The 20310-nt window shown below is 35.7% G+C and overlaps 1 protein-coding gene across 1 annotated transcript in view; it reads right to left on the bottom strand.

Annotated features, from left to right (window-relative positions):
• GRID1 (glutamate ionotropic receptor delta type subunit 1) overlaps nucleotides 1-20310 on the bottom strand; it is a 1063263-nt gene that overhangs the window by 20961 nt on the left and 1021992 nt on the right. The gene's annotated exons all lie outside the window — the stretch shown is intronic.

The raw sequence follows: 20310 nt of genomic DNA on the forward strand, positions 1-20310 counted from the left end.
GTAAGATACTAAATGTAAGACATTGGCTCTACCAGTTATCAGTTAGAAACTAAACCTCTGCTTTCATCAATATAGGGAATACCATAATGAGGAAATTACTCAGGAGCAAAGTCCATGAAAAAGGGAAGAAAATGATGGAAGGGGAGTTAATGTCTCCTCTAACTTTTTCCCTTTACCATATCATCTGGAAATTAACACTAACACTCTAAAGCAATCTACATTACGGAGTTGTTATAAGGACAGTGCCTTATAAGCCCCAAGGCATCATATGAATGTAAGCTATTGTCATTATTATTGACTTTTTTGTGCTACCATTTTACATCTGAGGAAATTGAGGGTTTGAATCTTGGCCATGTTTCATTCTTCCTGTGTAACATTGGGCATCTTATTTAATCTTTCTGATACTCAGTTTCTTCATATGTAAAAGGTGAGACTTAGATTAGATGACTGCTTTCAGCTGTGAAGGCAACAAAGTGGTGCAGTGGATAGAGTGCCATGCCTGGAGTCAGGAAGACACCTTTTCCTGAGTTCAAATCTTGCCTCAGACACTTACTAGCTGTGTAACCTTGGGCAAGTCACTTAACTCTGTCTCAGTTTCTTCTGTAAAATAAGTTGGAGAAGGAAGTGGCAAACCAATCAGTATCTTTGCCAAGAAAACCCCATATGGGATCATGAAGATTTGGGCATGATTGAAAAATGACTGAATAACAATTCAGCTCCAAATCTATAAACCTATGAAATTAAGAATAACTATAAATCATATTCAATCTTAGTAAAAAAGAATTATCAACAGATGAAGTTGGTCTTCAAGTCCTTTCCCTCTCTTTACCTGATTTTCTCTTTTCAAACATTTCTTTTGTTGAATCTATTTCTTTTATCAGTCAGTCTAACATCCAGGAAAAGGCCTCCCCTATCCTATCAGGAGCTGTCAAAATCATGCCATCTCCATAGCTCCAGCTATTCCTTCCATTCCCTTTTTCTTATTCTCCTGAGATCAAGTTCTTTGTGTTTTCAAAGGTGAGAATTAGACATAAGGTATTCTGATTAACCCATACTAAAATAATGATAATAGTAATAATAAGAACTAATCATAAGGATCAGCATAAGGACTGTACCTGTAATTTCTTGATTTAGGAAACTCCCTGAGAAGAAAATCCCTTCTATCAATAGAGGTCTGCAAATTCTCTGAAATGTACAGTTTTAAACAGGGGTTCTTGACCCTTGGTTCAAGAGGTCTTGACCCTGCCAATCAATAAGTTTGGGGAAGGGAAGGAGGAGGGGTCTGTGAACTTGAAAAGTAAAAATATATCTTTATTTTCTCCAACCTGTAACTTAAAGTTTTTTTTCAATTTTAATGAAGACAATAAAATATTATTGAAGATGTGGATCATAGGATTCAGTACACTGACAAAGTGGTCCATGATATCCACACAAAAGGGTTCAATACCTTGTCTGAGAGAATTTCGTAGAGCAATGTGAGATTATATTAAGTGGCTTTTGCATGATTATGTAGTCAGTATGTGCCAGGAGTGGGATGGATCTTTCTGTCTCTAAGTCTAGCCACCTATTTATTACATTCTGGATGATGATGATGATGACGATGATGATGATGATGATGATGATGATGATGATGATGATGATGATGATAGCACTGGAATTAAAATAAGTAAGCAGTAGGATGATGGCTTGTCCCCAGATTATTTCGATCTGAAATTCCATCAGATAGAAAAGGAGAACAAAAGCAAGTCACATTTTTACATGACTTTACACTTCTCAAATCACTTCCCTCACAATCCTGTGAAGTAGATAGTTTAAGTTACCCCTCTATCCATCTTTACCCTTCTGTACTAACACAGTCCCTTGAAATGAATTCAGACAATGTGGTTGGTATAATTTGGCTGAAAAGACATTCTCCAACCATGGCTCTACCAAAACTGGGAGCATGGGATTTGTCATGAAAAAGGAAAACCACAGTATTTGCAAATAAAAGAATTAGTGTTTGAATCTTAAATTTCTTGGGCCAGATAGCCTCTGAGGTCTGACTTATATCTTAGATTATATGATTCTTTAGATTCAAAGTAGTAATTTGATTCTTGACAGGGATGGAGGCTGTTTTTGGTATTTTGTTTTGTTAGGCCCTTCTAAGGTTTTAAGGGAAATCTTTTTTGAGTTTGATAAACACACTAAGTCTGGAGAATGGCCTATGTAACCCTGGCTAAGTCACTACCCCCTCTGAGTTTCAATTTATTTATAAGGGGTTGAATTAGATGGCCTATGATGTCTTTTCCAGTTCAAACCTGTTATTCTATGACCTGACCTGAGGCCTAAATTCTTTGATGGCAGGTCCTTGTAACCCACACTTTGCAATAGTGACTAACCCATTACCAGGATAAGATAAGCATTTAGTAACCAGTTCATGGGGATAAGCTTCTGAAAGGATTCAGAGTAAGAATTGCCAGGTACCACAAAAATAGTGTTTTGGATCAACTGCTGTTTTTTTCTATATGCACTCATTACTGTCTTTCTATTTTCTTTCCATTTTAAAGGGTAGAATGTAAGGGAGAGAAGAAATAGTGGTGAGAAGAAGGGGCAGGCAGCCTCTGAGCTTGATTTCTGGGGAGCCCACAGAGATGGCTAAAAAGTATAAAAAGTCAGTGACCTAATGGAACAGTTTTCCCTAGAAATAGATGTCTTTAATTACTTGCATTTCCTTGATCGCCACTAAATAGACATTTTGAGATTTTCCATCCACATTGTTTCAGGCTAGTATTAACTGATTGAGCTCCTACCATTACAGCTGGGCACCAATGTTGAGATGCCAGCCATAGTTGGATGCAGGCCACCAGGGAAGAATGAAAGCTACTTAACTTGGCATAACATGAAATAATTTATCTGAATAGAGAAGCATAATGTGAAACAGCTTTTTGTGATGGACAGCTTTACTTGAACACAGAGATCATGTAATGGCCAGGAGATGCAAGGCAGATTTTAGCTCAATATAATCAATCAAGAAAGCAAACAAACAACAAGCATTTATTACATGTTTACTATGTTCCAGGCACAGTGCTAAATGCAGTGGGATACAAAGACAAAAGGAAAACAATTAAATATTCCCAACAGAGAAGTGAGGAATAAAAAATGCAGAATGAGGCTCACATTTTTGGACATGGCCATTATGGGAATTAGTTTTGCTTCAGTATGCATATTGGCTAGTGGAGTTATGTGTTTCTTATTTTTAAGGGTAAGAAAGGGAGGAGAAAATAAATGCTTACTATTTGAGAAAACAAAGTAAAATTTAATTAAAATATATAAAAAAATGAAATGGCTGTTCTCTGGAGATAGCAGGTCCCCCCTCATTAGCAGTATTCAATTTAATACTGGCTGGCAAATTATTGGGGATCCTCTGACATCATTCTTGGTCAGGTACAGATTAGTCTTTGAGATAATAATGAAACTACATAGGAGTAAATAGTGTTTCAAGGTCCTTCTTGCTTTTATATTGTTTTTATATGTTAGATTTTAAAAAGAAAAATATTATTTACCTATTATTTGCCATGTTTTGTTTGTTTGCTTGTTCCTAATTATTTAAGGGATATATTCTTGGGTCTGGCAACTACACTGAGCCTGGCATAACAGATGACAGGGCAGTGTAATGAATACACAGGGCTCCTAGGCATGGGTTAGTACTTTAGAAGTATGTCATCACTATAGGTTTCTTCATCAGGAAACAAGGCCCACTGGAGAATTAATTTCCTCTGAGAAATGTCAAGGATCACAGCCCTTAATTTGGTGCCCTGGCAAGAATGTTGAGTTTCAAGTTGAAGGATCTGGGTTCAAATCCTTTCACTTTTTGGGTGACTTACTGAATTTCTGGTGACTTCAGTGTTCTCATTTGTAAACATGAGCCCTTGGGAGTAGATGATCTCCAAGCTTTCTTCTATATTGCCGTTATCTTGCAAGGTCTCATTTCATACTGTTTCACCAAATTCTCCTGAAGGTCAAAATTGCAATCTATATAAAATATCAAATTTAATGAACACCGGCCTCTCCTGCTGGTTCATATAGGGGCATGGGAGACTATAAGAAGGAACAAGAAAGCATTGCTACATGTAAGAAAGTCTTAGACGAGAACCTGAAGAACTTTGGGCTAGAGGGAGGATTTTAGTTGCTATACATTCAATCCTGCCTCCTCTCTTCAGTCTCTGGACTTTTCCACCTTTTGTCTCACAACCTTCTTTTTCTGAAGATGTTGCTGTCCTGTGGACTTCTCTTCAAATTGGTGAATCTTAGGACCCAGATTTCATGAGGTGTTGAGATAAATTCAATTCAGTCCTTGCTCACCTCTTCACTCTGCGGACTCTGCCTCTTCACCAGCAACCTTTCTTATTCCACTTTCTGTATTATCTTCTCTCATTGGAAGGTAAGATCCTTGAAGTTGTGAATATTGTTTTTCTTGTATTTGTAGTCTCAGAACTTATCAGAGGCTTGACATATGTTCAGTGCTAAAGAAATATTCTACTTATCTCTATCTAGTTCTACCTATCCATCCTATCTCTCTATCTCTCCACCTCTATCTCTCTATGTATCACCATCAATGGATCATCTATCCATTATCAATTAAAAATAAGGATTTTCAGAGGCAAAATATATATTTAGCAAGTGAATAGCTGGCTAAAATATTGGTGTCTGAGAACCATGATACCATTATCCATTAGAACTCTCTCTTGCTTCAAATTATTTTATTTAAACTTATCTCTTTACATGTTATGTTTTCCAATAGAATATGAACTTATGGAAAACAGGAGTTATTTATATCCCCAGTATCTAGCAGAATGCTTTGCCCACAGTAAGTTTCAAATCATCATATGCCTAATTAAATTAGAGGCAGTGCTGCATAATGGATAATAGTGCTTGCATTTGAATCAAGAATATCTGGGTTTAAATTCTACCTCATTCATTTACTAGCTGTGTGAGTCTGGGTATGTCATTAAACTTATCTGGACCTCATTTTATCTACCTGTAAAAAGAGGGTCATGGATTAGATTAACTCTGATGTTCTTCCTAGTTATAAATTGATGGTCCTATTAATTGAATTGAAAGGAATGAAATTTGCATTTATGGGTGAAATAATAGAGGAACTATGGTTTCTAGGCCAGAGATAAAGTACAGCCTAACAGAAGAGGTAGCATGTTATAATATATATTGGGCTTAGAGTTATGAGTTCCAATCACTAGTCTGACATTAATGAGTTATGTGACCGCAGGTAAGACACCTTCTCTGAGTCTTAGTTCTTCATCTTCCAAATAGCATATTAATTCCTATAGTGCCTATATTACAAGGCTGTTGTATCAAACAATTTAAGACATTTAAAGCATTTTCTCGATAATACAGTTCTATATAAATTAATTGTTATTTGTTGTTAGTATTATTATTAACCAAGGTCAGGGAATTTATACTCTGTTGTCATATTTGGAATCTCACCAAAAGTAATTTAAATTGAAAGAGGGGGGAGAAAGAGAAAATGTCTCCATATATCTGCCATATGAGTAGCAATTAAAATATAAGAAGTAGTAGTAGTGGTAGTGGTAATAGTAGTAGTAGTAGTAGTAGTAGTAGTAGTGGTGGTGGTGGTGGTGGTAATGGTGGTGGTGGTGGTAGTAGTAGTAAAAGTAGTAGTACAACCTATTATATAATATAGTAGCAGCAATAATAATATCTACAACATCTATGGGCCAGACCCTATGCTAAGTCCTTTATAACTATCTCATTTGATCCTCTCAACAACCCAGGGAGATAAGAGCTATTATTAGCCCCATTTTACAGCTGAGGAAACTGAGGCAAACAAAGGCTAAGTGACTTCCCCAAAGTTACATAGCTAGTGAAATCTTAGGCTGAATTTGAATTCAGGTCTTCCTGAATCCAGACTAAGTACTCTATCCATTGCACCACACACACACACACACACACACACACACACACACACACACACACACAAACAAATACCAAAGTAGGTCAGTAGCAAAAACCAGGGGAGTTTCTAGATGGAATATACATGGCACAGACAATCAGCAGGAAGATTCTAATTAAAGAAAATAAATTTGAGCTTATAGAAATTGGAGAGACTTCATGAAATGGCACATGTGATTGTAATGAGGCTTACAAAAGTATACTTTATTAAAAGGGATAAGAATTAATGCAAGCAATGATAAATTATATTTACATATTTTATGTGAGGAAATTTGGGAACCCATGTGATGATATACATTGGAAAGTATTTGAGCTGGGGTCCAGTAAGGGATATAGAAGCAAAACTATCAGTGGGACATATTACACACTACTTGAACAGAAGAAAATAGATAGGAAGATCAATAAACAGATCATAAGCTTATATGGAGATAGAATTTCATGGTGATTATAATTGACCTCCTTTCTAGCAAAAGCAGAATAACTAATACAATCTTGACTTTTCCTAATGTTAAAACATTCCTTTAAAAGGGATAGCAAGAGATAGAGGAATTGCTTTCTGGGACTAGATTCTCAATCTCCTGATATCCATTGTCTAACTTCACACTGACCATTGATCTCTTATTTTCCAAATCAAAAGGTACATTCTCATTCTTTATCCTTCATCCCTGTGGTGCTTTTGCCATAATTGATCATCCTCTTCTAGTGAATTCTCTATCCTCTTGAGTTTTAATCAGTGTCCTCCCTTAGTTCTCCTTCTACCTTCATGACTGTTCCTTAGAACTCTTTGGTACATTCATCTCATGTCCTCAACTGTCAGTATAAACCCCAAAATCTGTCCTGTCCACTTCTCTTTATATATTCTCTCAGGGATCTCATCAGTTCTCTTGGGTTCAATTATTATGTCTGCACTGCTGACTCCCACGTTTATGAATGGAGTACTAGTTTCTCTCCAGAGCTCCATTCTTGAAACATCCACTGACTATTGGACATTTCCAACCAGAAGTCCTGTAATAGTCTTAAACTCAATGTTAAGGGTAGAGTACAGTGTCTTTACTCCAAACCCATTATCTTTCCTATCTCCTACCTTTGCTTCTTATGAGTTATCTTTCATCTTTTACTCTTCCTCACTAATATTCCATCAGTTGCCAAGATGTATTGATTCTACCACCATGAACCTTTCATCATTCCCTTTAACTCCAATTAAGTAGCCACTGCCTTACTTCAGGCCCTCATCATCCTGGAGTATTTCAATGACTTTATAATTTACATGCTTTAAATATTTCCTCACTCTAATACACTCTCCACACAACTGTCAAAGTGATTTCTCTAAAGCATTCCGAAGGGACTCTAACCATATCTCTCTTCTATCAAATAAACTTTGGTGATGCCTAATTACCTATAGAACTAAATACAAATTCCTCTTTTTGTATTTAAAGTTCTTCAAAACTGAAGCCCAGTCTATCTTTCTAGGTTTATATGTTACTTCCCTTCATAATCTGGGATCCAAACAAACTGACTTTCTTACTCTTCCTCAAACACAACATTCTATTTTTCATATTTTTTGCCTTTGCACAGATTATCTCTCAGTTTTGGAATGCATTCCCCTCTCATCTGTTAGAATTCCTAATTCTTCTCAAAGCTTAGTTTAAAATACCAATTATTTCGTGAGATCTTTATTGATTCAGCTATCAGTGCCTCTCAACAAAAATTACATAATAATATTATACTTTGTGTTGATAATGTTTAATATAATAATTATATTATATATATATGTATATATTTCCTCAAGGGAAGGCATTCTTTTCAAATATAAAAAGGTTATCTCTAGCACAGTGACTATAAAATATTTGGAATTTAATACATGTTTGTTGATTGGCTAAAAATGAGAAATTAGTTATTGAAGTGAAAATGATGGGACATTTTGGGGAAAGTAACCCCAAATAAGAAATTTAGGCATTATCTAGCATATATCCTACATTTTGGGAGGGCAGATTTCAAGTTTTTAGAGAAAGGATTAAATAAGAGTGAAAGCTCTAAGATTCTAAAGGTGAAGTCAGCTCAGGTCATGTGGAAAGCCATTAAGAATAAAAACAACACAAATAGAACACGTTAAATGAGAAAGGAAAAGGAGAGGTCAATATGGCCATCCAGTAAGCTCATTAATCAGCTTGGATTTTTGAAACATATATAAAAATGTGGAATAAAATATTCATGAGAAAGGATGAACATAAAAACAGAACCATGATCTTTGAAGGATAGTGCCCAGAGCTGGTTCAATATTAGGAAAACTTTAAGCATAATTGACCATATCATTAAAAAAACAAACAAAAATCATATGATTATATCAAGAGATTCAGAGAAAGCTTTTGACAAAATATAAAACCCATTCCTATTTAAAACACTAGAAAGCACAGGAATAAATGGAACCTTTCTTAAAATGACAGATAGTATCTATCTAAAACCAAGAGCAAGCATTATCTGCAATGGAGATAAACTAGGTGCCTTCCCAATAAGATCAGGACTGAAGCAAGGATGTCCATTATCACCACTACTACTCCATATCATACTGAAAAATGCTAGCTATAGCAATAATACAAGAAAAAGAATTGAAGGAGTATTAATAGGCAACTATCACCCTTTGCAGATGGTATCATTGCATATTTATAGAACCTGAGAGAATCAACTAAAAAATGTGTTGGAACAATTAACAACTTTAGTAAAGTTGTAGGATATAAAACAAATCTATATAAATCAAGAGTATTTCCATACACTGCCAACAAAACCCAATAGGAAGAGATAGAAAGAGAAATTCCATTTAAAATAGCCTCAAATGGTATAAAATGCTTGGAGATTTATCTGCTGAGACACACACAGGAACTATATAATTTACAAATTACAAATACAAAAATACTTTTACACAAATAAAGGATAATTTAAAGAATTGGAGAAATATTAATTGCTCATGGGTAAAGCAATCCAACATAATAAAAATGATAATACTACCTAAATTACTTCACTTATTCAGTGCCATAAAAATCAAACTATCAAAGTATTATTTTATAGAAATAGAAAAATAATAATAAAATTCATCTGCAAGAACAAAAGGAGGAATCAATTTTAAAAAGTGAAGAAAGCAAGCCCAGTAGTACCAGTAGTACCAGCAGTAATCATAAAGCATTCTGGTGCTGGATAAGTTACAGTAGTTGATCAATGGAATAAATTAAGCACACAATATATAGAAGTAAATGACCATAGTAACTTAGTGTTTGATAAATCCAAAGACCCCAGCCGTTGAGGCAAGAACTCACTATTCAACAAAAACTTCTTGGGAAACTAGAAAGTTATCTGGAAGAAACTAGGAATATACCAACACCCCACACCATATACCAATAAAAGACAAAATGAGTAAATGATTTAGACATAAAGGGTGATATAATAAGCAAATTAGGGGAGCATAGGAAAGCATCCTGTCAGATATACATATAAAGGGAAAGTTTGTGACCATATAAGAGATAGCAAGGATCACAGGAAATAAAATAGATAACTTCGATTCCATGAAATCCAAAAAACTTTTGCACAAACAAAAACAATGCAACCAAAATTAGAAGGAAAACAAGAAAATGAGGGGGAAAATTACAGCAGGTTTCTGTGATAAAGGTTTCATTTCTCAAATATATGAGGAATTGAGCCCAATTTGTAAGAGAGAGAGATTCCTTAATTGATAAGTGACCAAATGATATGAACAGGTAGTTTTTAGAAGAGGAAATAAAGCTATTCATAGTCATATAAAAATGTGCAAAATAATTAATAATTAGAGTAATGGAAATTAAAATAACTTTAAGGTACCACCTCACACCTATCAGGTTGGTTAACATGTTACAAAATATGACAAATGCTTGTGGGAATGTGGAAGAATGGGTACCCTAATATGATATTGGTGGTGTCCTGAACTGGTTGAACCATTCTGGAGATCAATTTGAATCTATATCCCAAAAGCTATAAAACTGTATATTTTTTGACTCAATAATACCACTACTAGGTTTGTATATCAGAGAGATCAAAGAATAGGGAAAAGGACCTATTTGTGCAAAATATATTTATATCAGCTCTTTTTGTGGTGGCAAAGACTTAGAAATTGAGGGAATGCCCATAAACTGGGAACTGGCTGAAAAAGTTGTGGTATATGATTGTGATGAAATACTATTATGTGTTGAACAAAATGATTAAACAGATGGTTTCAGAAAAGCATAGGAAACCTTATAAATACTGATGCAAAGTGAAATGAACAGAATCAGGAGAACATCATATAGGCATTTGGTGGTTCAGTAGATAGAGCACTGAGACTGGAGTCAAGAAGACCTGAGTTAAAATCCAGTCTCAGACACTTCCTAGCTGTGTGATTTTGGGCAAATCACTTAACATCTGATTGTATACAAAAAGGATCCACTATGTGCATTAGACAAAGAAATGACATTTTAATATCTTTGCCAAGAAAACCCAACGTGCAGTTATGGTCCATGTAGTCCCAAAGATTTGGACACAATTGAACAACAGCAATATTTTAACAATAGTCAACTGTGAAAAGACCTAGCTACTCTAATCAATACAATGATTAGTGACAATTCCAAAACTCTCATGATGAAAAATGCTATCTACCTTCAGAGAAAATACTGATGAATTCTGAGTACAGTTGGAGGCATATTTTTCTTTCTTCATTTTTTCCCAACATGGTTAATAGTTAGGTGGAGCAGTGGATAGAGTGCCATTCCTGGAGTCAGGAAGACTCACTTTCCTAAGTTCAAATCTGGCCTAAGACACTTACTAGCTATGTGACCCTAGGCAAGTCACTTAACCCTGCTTGTCTCAGTTTCCTCACCTGTAAAGTGAGCTGAAGAAAGAAATGACAAACCACTCCAATATCTGTGCCCATATGGGGTCACAAGTCCCAAATGGGATCACAAAGAGTCAAACATGACTGAAACTACTGAACAGTAACAAATATGGAAATATTTTGTATGTCTTCACATGTATTATGGGTAGTGTATTCCTTACCTTATCAATTCTTATGGGAGCAGTTCAAGAAAGGGAGAGAATTTGGTACTAAAAATAAAGAAAGGGAGAAAAAAGAATCATGCCCTCAGAGCTTAAGTTCAGAATGACTTTAGACCCATCAGAATGCTAAGAATGGCAAAAGGGGGTGGGGATGGCCTTTTAGTTATGTCAGATATAAGAAAAAAAGGTTAAATAAGGGATAGAACCCCTTCTCAGGGCAGACGGGATAATGATAAGCAATGACAGTGAGAGAGTAGTCACTTCATATTTCGTTTTTTTTTTCTTTTCCAAGAAGAATAATTTTTGAATGTGGATAGGAGGATGGTTAGAACAAAGATTTTTTTTTAATATACAATTGAAATTCAAAGTAAGTGAAGAGATAGACATATAAGACCTGGAAGCCATTGATAAGTCCAAATCAACAACCTTGGAAAATTCTACCTTAGGATACTGAAAGATTAGCCAGACATAATCACTGATCCATTGTCAGTGCCGTTTAAAAGATTTTTAAAAGACAATCCATAATACTTGTAAAGGGAAATTGTTCTGCTTTTCAAAGAAAAAAATGAAGAAAAAATATAATCCCTTGAAAAAGGAAAATATTCTGATTTTTAATGAAAAGGAAAGAGAACTAAAGATTAGTAAGTCTGTTTTCAATTCCTAACAAAAATGTATGCATTGTATATTGGAGGGATGGTTTATGAACATTTAGAAAAGGAAGTAGAAATAAGTAAGAACCAATATGGTTTCATCAACTAGAGTTTATGCCAAACTAATAGCATTTATATTTTTAACAGATTAACTGAATTGGTAGATCAAAATGTTATGGATAAAGCCTAATTAGATTTCAGTAGAGTATTTAATAATGTCCCTCATGTTATTCTTGTGGATAAGTAGGAGAGGATTTTGTTGTTATTGTTGTTCTGGATCTGTGATTTTATCTATCTACGTGATTTTATCCTCTTGAAGATACTCATACTAATGTACAAAAAACAAACATTCTGTAGCTTATACTCTTGGGGAATTTCCTGAGGCACTGAGAGGCTACATTAACTTGCAAAGAGCCAGTATGTGCCGTGTGTGTGGGGAGATGTCTTTCATTCAGTTTTGTCTAGTTTTGTTTTGTTTGTTGTTATTGGGTTTTTTTGTTTGTTTTTGTAATCTGTGGCCAGCCCCAAATGATTGTTATGCTGCATCTCTCTGGCATAGTTAATTGTGCAATTAATTCTATTTTGAGTAGATATACTATCAACCTGGAGGTAAATCACCAATAATTTACTCCACCAACTCTTACCCTCAGTATCAATCTTTGCCCTTGTAATATTCAATTATCATTGCCTTGGATGAAGACATAGAAAGCAATCTTGCCAAATTTGTAGAATACATCAATCTAGGGGGGTCAAGAGATGGAAAGAAATTAGTCACATATTGGATGACAGAACCAGGATCCAATGATCTCAACAATTTAAATCATAGCTGAATTAAAATAAAATGAAATTTAATAGGGATAATTGACAAGTTATACATTTGTTTAAAAAATCTTGACAAATAAAAGATGTAAGATGCATAGCTAGATGGCTCATGACAATGATGTCAGGGTTTTATAGAACCAGAAACAAAATGAGTCAACAGTATAACCTGATAGGCAAAAAATAAATATCTAATACTATAATTTTGCATTAGAAAAAATATGTTATCCAAGACTACAGGGATGGTGCTCCCAATGTACTCTACTTTAGTCACTTATGTTCAGTTTTAGGTGCCATATTTTAAGAAGGTCATTGTCAGGACACGATACAAACTATTGCATCAAACCAAACTAGTGAAATTTCTATAGACTTTGAAATATGAAGAAAATTTGAAGGATATGGGGATATTTTAGAAAAAAGAAAACAATACAGACATTATAGTCATCTTCAAGTATTTAAAGGGATTTCATGTGGAAGAGAGATTAGACCTTGATGTCAGAGCATAGACCTTGGAGCAATGGGAAGAAATTGCTGAATGGTGAATTTTAGTTTTTTGTAGGGAAGATAGCAAGAGACAGATTGACTTAGTGGCTACAGAACTGGCCTCAAAAACAGGAAGATATGTGTCTTCTTCTGATATTTACTGACTATATCATCCTGAGCAAATTACTTAACCACTGAGCATCCTTGGCAACTTTCTAAGATTATAAATTAAAGAGAAGGCACCAACCTGCATTAGTCAATGAATTTTCTTCCGGTATAAATTAAATCACAGGTCTACTGACTATCCTTATTCTTTTAAGGAAAAGGTTCCTAAATTTGTTTAGTAGAGTCTGGCTGTTCATGACCCCATTTGGGGTTTTATTGGCAAAGATACTAGAGTGATTTGCCATTTCCTTCTCCAGCTCATTTTACAGAGGAGGAAACTGAGGCAAATAAGGTTAAATGACTTGGCCAGGGTCACTCAGCTGAGTAAGTGTTTGAGGCCAGATTTGATCTTGGAAAGATGAGTCTTCCTGACTCCAGGCCATAACTCTATCCACCATGCCACCTTTCTAATAATGAAATGGACAGTTTTGAGAAGGATAAGAGCTCCTCTTTATTGAATGCTTTCAAGTATGTTTTAGTTATGTTGTGTTGGGGATTGCAGTTCAAGTATGAAGGAACTAGATTGCAGGTCAAAGCCCTGCTGATTCTGGGATTCTGTGTACTCATAATTGAAAATCACAGCATAGTTGTATTAAATAGTGATTGCATCCAAAGGCCTAATCAATAAGACTCATTTTTGCTTGTTTGTTTGTTTGTTTGTTTGTTTTCCTGCAATGGAGATGGCCCATACTGAACTTTTTTGGATATATCCCCTAGTGACCAATACTACACATGATGACATCCATTCTGTTTCAGCCCTGGCAAACATATTTAATCACCCAAGCCAATCAAGTTTCAGAAATTCTTAATGCTATAATCTTGCATTACCACAGTAACACAGACTTCTCTTCTTCCATAAGGGAAGGTGGTGACATAGGTGACAATCTGAATTTTTTTCTTTCTGTTGGTACATCACTTTTAGCTTTAAAGATTTCAAATTTCATCCCATTAATATCCCACTTCTTCTGTTAAATGTTGACTTATGACCCAGTATTTGACTTGTCTGACTTGAAGGCATTTCAAATCCACATTGTAATCCAACATGACAATCAGACAGAGCTATTTGTACAATTATAAAAGGGCATGTCACACTGAAATAAAATTTAAACCTGGGTACACTTCCACTCTTTGTGTGATGTTCAGAGAGAAAGGAAACGGGCCCACTTAAACCAAGTAAAAATTGACCTGAATTTTTAGTACACACTACACCATGGTTCTTACAAAAACAAATATGCTACTGTTAAATGTGCCACTTTTTTATGTCTTAGTGTCAGGCACTTATGATTTCTAGATGGGCTCAGTGAAAGATGTGTAAAGTTGTCACTAAGAAGCTCCATGAAGTTGAATGTCACTCTAAGTTGAAGGGAGTATTCAGTATGTTGAAAGGACCACTGGCTAATTCCTCATCATGAACCCATTGTGCTGAAACTTAGAAAGGTAGGTAGCAGAGGAGGTCGTGAATAAGAGGGTAGAAGTTCAAGTTTATGACCTGTTGTGTGAGCCAAGATAACTTAACAAATGTCTGATTATTTTCCCTACCATCTAAATGTGGAGGAAATATCATGCTAATGAAGGATTACTAATTGTGAGTTGGAGCCAAGATGGTGGAGAAAAGGCAGCAACAGGCCTTAGTCCTCCCCAAAACCCCTCTGAAACTTTTAAATAATGCTATAAAATAATTCCCAGAATGTAAAAACCCACAAGAGCATGGCATGAAATAATTTTCCAGTCAAAAACAACTTAGAAAGTTAGCAGGAAAGGTGTGTCACACCTGGGTAAGAGTGGAGCACAGTCCAGTGCAGGACCAAGTCACAGCAAACCAGGAATGTGTCTAAACAGCCACTGCATGATCAGTGGCAGTGGATGCTTCTGGAGTTCTCAGCTCACAGACAGTACAGTTAAACAACTTGTCAGAAGGAGATGGCAGCAATCTCTTTCCTAAAGCACTGAGGCAGGACATTGTTACTTTGCCCATACTTGGATCCAGCTTGCAGTCCCATGTGGCAGTCCCAGGGCAAGGAGGAGCACTAGCACACCAGAGCCTGTAGCCTCAGTGGAGTAGGGACCCTCATCACAGTTCCAGGGCAGAAAAGAATGCTTGCAGTCACTCAAAGACCAGAGTACAGAATAGGAGAGTAGTAAACACACCTCTCCTTAGATCATGGTACCTTGGAAGAACTGAAAACTTCCATGTCCCTACAAGTATTTCTGAAAACAGTTGCCCAAAACCCCTAAAGCTTGGGACAGTGTACCACCACCCTGGAAGCAAAGCCTCACTTCAACAGAGAATTAAATGTCAAGAAATAGGCTGGAAAAAATTGGCAAACCAGAAAAAATTCTGACCATAGAAAGTTGCTATGGTGACAAGGAAGATCAAAACATGCACTCAGAAGAAAATGACAAAGTCAAAGCTCCTATATCCAAGACCTCAAAGAAAAATATGAATTGATCTCAGGCCATGGAAGAGCTCAAAAAGGATTTTGAAAATCAAGAAAGAGAGGTAGAGGGGGAAATGGGAAGAGAAAGAAGAGTGATGCAAGAAAATCGTGAAAAAAGTCAATAGTTGATAAATGACACATACACCAAAAAAAAAAAATACTGATGAAAATAACACCATAAAAAACAGACTAGGCCAAATGGTACAAGAGGTAGAAAAAGCCAATGAGGAGAGGAAGACCTTGAAAAGCAGAATTGGTCAAATGAAAAAGTAGATACAAAAGTTCACTGATGATAATAGTTCCTTAAAAATTAGAATTGAGCAAACAGAAGCTAATGACTTTTTGAGAAATCAAGAATCAATAAAGCAAAACCAAAAGAAGGAAAAAAAATAGAAGACAGTGTGAAATATCTCATTGAAAAAATAACTGATCTGGAAAACAGATCCAGGAAAGATAATTTAAAAATTATTGGACTACCTGAAAGCCATGATCAAAAAAAGAGCCTAAACATCATCTTTCAAGAAATTATCAAGGAAAACTGCCCTGATATTCTAGAACCAGAGGGTAAAATAAAAATTGAAAGAATCCACTAATCACCTCCTAAAAGAGATCCCCAAATGAAAACTCCCAGGAACATTATAGCCAGATTTCAGAGCTCCCAGGTCAAGAAGAAAATATTGCAAGCAGCAAGAAAGAAACAATTCAAGTATTGTGGAGCCACAATCAGAATAACTCAAGATTTAACTGTTTCTACATTAAAGGATAAGAAGGCTTGCAATATGATATTCTGGAAGGCAAAGGAGCTTGGATTATAACCCAGAATCAACTATCCAGCAATACTGAGCATAATTATTCAGGGGAAAAATGAATATTCAATGAAATAGATGACTTTTAAGCAGTCTTAATGAAAACACCAGAGGTGAATAAAAAAAATGACATTCAAATAAAAAGACTCAAGAGAAGCATAGAAAGGTAAACAGGAAAGGGAAGTCATAAGGGACTTAATAAGGTTAAATTGTTTACATTCCTATATAGGAAGGTGATACTTGTAACTCATAAGAACTTTCTCATTATTAGGGTAGTGAGAAGGAGTATATATAGACAGAGGGCAGAAGTCTGAGTTGATTGTGAAGGGATGATATCTAAAAAAAAAAAATTAAGAGTTGGGAGAGGAATGCACTGGGAGAAGGGGAGAGGTAGAATGGGGTAAACTGTCTCACATAAAAGAGGCAAGGAAAGGCTTTTATAGTGAAGGTGAAGATGGGGGAAGTGGAGGGGAATGAGAGTGAATCTTACTCTAATCAGAATTAGATTAAAAAGAGAATAATATACGAACCTAATTGGGTATAGAAACCTATATTACCCTACCTACAAGAAAGTAGGAGGGAAAAGAGGTAAGAGGAGTGGGAGTGATAGAAGGGAGTACAGATTGGGGAGGAGGTAGTCAGAAACAAAACACTTTTGGGGAGAGACAGAGTGAAGGAAAAGAGAATAGAATAAACAGGGTGGTAGGATGGAGGGAAATATAGTTAGAAATAGTAACTGAAAAAAAAATTAAGCAAGTTTCTCTGATAAAGGCCCCATTTCCCAAACATATAGAGAACTGAGTCAAATTTATAAAAAGAAAGTCATTCCACAATTGACAAATGATCAAAAGATATGATAAGTTTTCAGATGAAGTAATCAAAGCTATCTATAGCCATATGAAAAAATACTCTCACTATTTATTGTAGAAATGCAAATCAAAACAGTTCTGAGGTACTCCCTTATACCTATTAGATGGACTAATAGGAGAGAAAAGAAAAATGACAAATGCTGGAGGGAATGTGGGAAAAAATGAGACATTAATGCATTGTTAGTCAAGCTGTGAATTGATTCAACCATTCGGTAGAACAACTTGGAACTGTGGCTAAAGGGCTATAAAACCATGCATACCTTTTGATCTAACAATACCACTACTAGGTCTGTATTTAAAAAGAGGCAAAAAAGAAAAGGAAAAGGACCTATATGTACAAAAATATTTATGGCAGCTCTTTTCTGGTGGCAAACAATTGGAAATAGATTGTATGCCCATCATTTAGGGAATAGCTGAACAAATTGTGCTATGTAATTGTGATGGAATACTATTGTGCTATAAGAAATGATAAGCAGGATGTTCTCAGAAAAACTTGGAAAGACTTGCATAGATTGATGCAAAAGAAAATGTACTGTGTACAAAGTAACAGCAATATTGTAAGATGATTAGCTGTGAATGATTTAGCTATTCTCAGCAATACAACAATCCAAGACAACTCTGAAGGACTTCTGATGAAAAAAACATCCATCGCCAAACAAAGAACTGATGCTGTCTGAATGCAGATTGAAACATATTTTTTTTAACTTTCTTTATTTTTCTTCAGTTTTTTTTTTCTATGTTTTCCTTCACAATATAAATAGTATGGTAATGTTTTGTATGCCTACACATGTATAATCTATATCTAATTGGTTGCCTTTTCAAGGGGGTGGTGGTGGGAAGGTAAGAAGGGAAAGAATCTGGAACTCAAAGTTTTAAAAACAGATGTTAAAAATTATGTTTATAGGCAATTGGGGAAAAATAAAATACTAAATTAAAAAAAATAAATATCATGCTAATTTGATCTAGGTGGATATACTAGGAAATAGTTTTAAAATGTGATTATTCCAGGAATCTAGTAGATACTCATAAGCCAAGAAAGATCCTGGAAAAGCTAGTCAGTTTATAATCTTCTAGATAGGTAAGATGTTAGTCACTTTAAATGGTTTCTGATATACCTAAATATTCAAATTCTTAGAATGTTTCCCATTAGGAAACATATCCTCTGTCTCAATAGTTTAAAAGTGTCTATATCAGACCTGCACAACTTGGCAGTAGGTAAGGGCCACAATTAAAATAGGCTAAACTTCTTCAGGCTGCAGATAAGTTTTTAGCAGCTCATTTTCCGAGTAAAGGTATCTAGAGACAGACTGATGATGGTTGGTTGCCACAGGTCACATGAGAAACAGGAAAGGGTGCTCAGTAGCAGGCTACAATACCTGGTCTAGATGCTAGTGTCATGTCAACATGTCAACAATCATTTATGAAGTGCTTATTCTGTACCAGGCACTCTGCTAAGCACTGAGGATACTAAGAAAGGCAAAAACAGTCTCTCTCCTCAGTGATCTCATATTCTAATGGTACTCAGAGTCTGGGTGAGAGAATTCAGAGTTTGCATTAGGTTGTAGAGAACTTTGGGCCAATGGTTAATAAATTAGATATTTAAAATCAGATTTTTCCTCATCCACAAAAGCAGTTAATTTTTCTTTCCTCTAACCTGACCTGCAGGCAGCCCTAGTGCTGCATATTCAACATTCATCTGCTGGATGTCAAAGAGATGTAGTTAAGGCTTTGCTATGAGATCTATTACAGACAAGCATTCTGCCAGGAGTAGTAAAAGCTATCTGTTGTGAGAACAAGGAACAGCAGTCAACGGCCTGGTTTTGTTCTATCAAATTTAACAACCACTGTTAGGAGAAAAATAATGGGCAAAAAGCTGTCTTGGAGGAAAATGATTCCTTTCGACAAGCAAGAACTAGTGACCATGTCTGCTGCAACCTGCTCATCACTCAGAAACACACATACACACACAAACACAAACACACACACACACACACACACACATTCCTTCCTATAGGACACCCTTACTGTCACTCACATGTGCATGCATACATGCCCACCCACACATCCATTCACCCATACCCATACTCACTCTCCCCACACACACATAGTGCTGGCAAGTTTCCAAACCTATAAATAAAGCGTTTCTGTCTATATATTTAGAAAGGATCACTAAAAATGATCACTAAGTCATCACTAAAAGCCAGAAAAGGCTCAGCACAAAGATTATTAGCAAAACATTTGATACTCTCTTATACTTCACTTGTGGAAAAAATGGAGAGACGTGGACTACCTTAGATGAGAATATAGTTAGGTAGATGAAAAACTGGTTGAATAACTGGGCCCAAAGGTAGGTTTCTAATAGAACTAGAGATCTTGACTTTGTTCTATTTTTTTAAACCAATGGTTTGAATGAAAGCATTATTAGAATAGAGGACACTTATTGAAGAGGCAGGGATAAAACAAAGGGCACCATAATGAGCATCCAGCATGATCTCGACAATCAAGAATATTGGACTGAATGATGATGATGATGACTATGATGATGATGATATGACAGCTAGAATTTTTGTAGAGTTCTAAGATTTTCCTCTCATGGACTGAGATAATGAAGTCCTTCTAGTTTTTCCTACGGACATTGCTTGTGGGGCCATTCAAATCTCAAAATCATCTATATGAATTCTTTCATTTCCTTTGGTGTTTGCAATCTTAATGTGGATTCCTTAATCTTGACAAGGCAAGCATGTGTTACATTGTTTTTAAGTCATGTCTGACTCTTCATGACTCCATTTGGGGTTTTGTTGGCAGAAATACTGGAGTTGTTTACTCTTTCTTTCTCCAGCTCACCTTACAGATGAGGGAACTAAGGCAAACAGGGTAAAGTGACTGGCCCAGGGTCACACGGCTAGTATGTGCCTGAGGCCAGATTTGAACTCAGGTCTTTCTGCCTCCAGACCTGGTTCTCTATCCACTGTACCAACTCTGGATAAAATTCCATAAGATGAAATAGGGAATGTGTCCTTTTGTAATAAAGTATATTTGTATCTTTTACCATCCTCTATAG

The sequence above is a fragment of the Vombatus ursinus genome, unplaced genomic scaffold, assembly GCF_900497805.2.
Source record: "Vombatus ursinus unplaced genomic scaffold, bare-nosed wombat genome assembly UNPS02015129.1, whole genome shotgun sequence".
NCBI classification, from domain to species: domain Eukaryota; kingdom Metazoa; phylum Chordata; class Mammalia; order Diprotodontia; family Vombatidae; genus Vombatus; species Vombatus ursinus.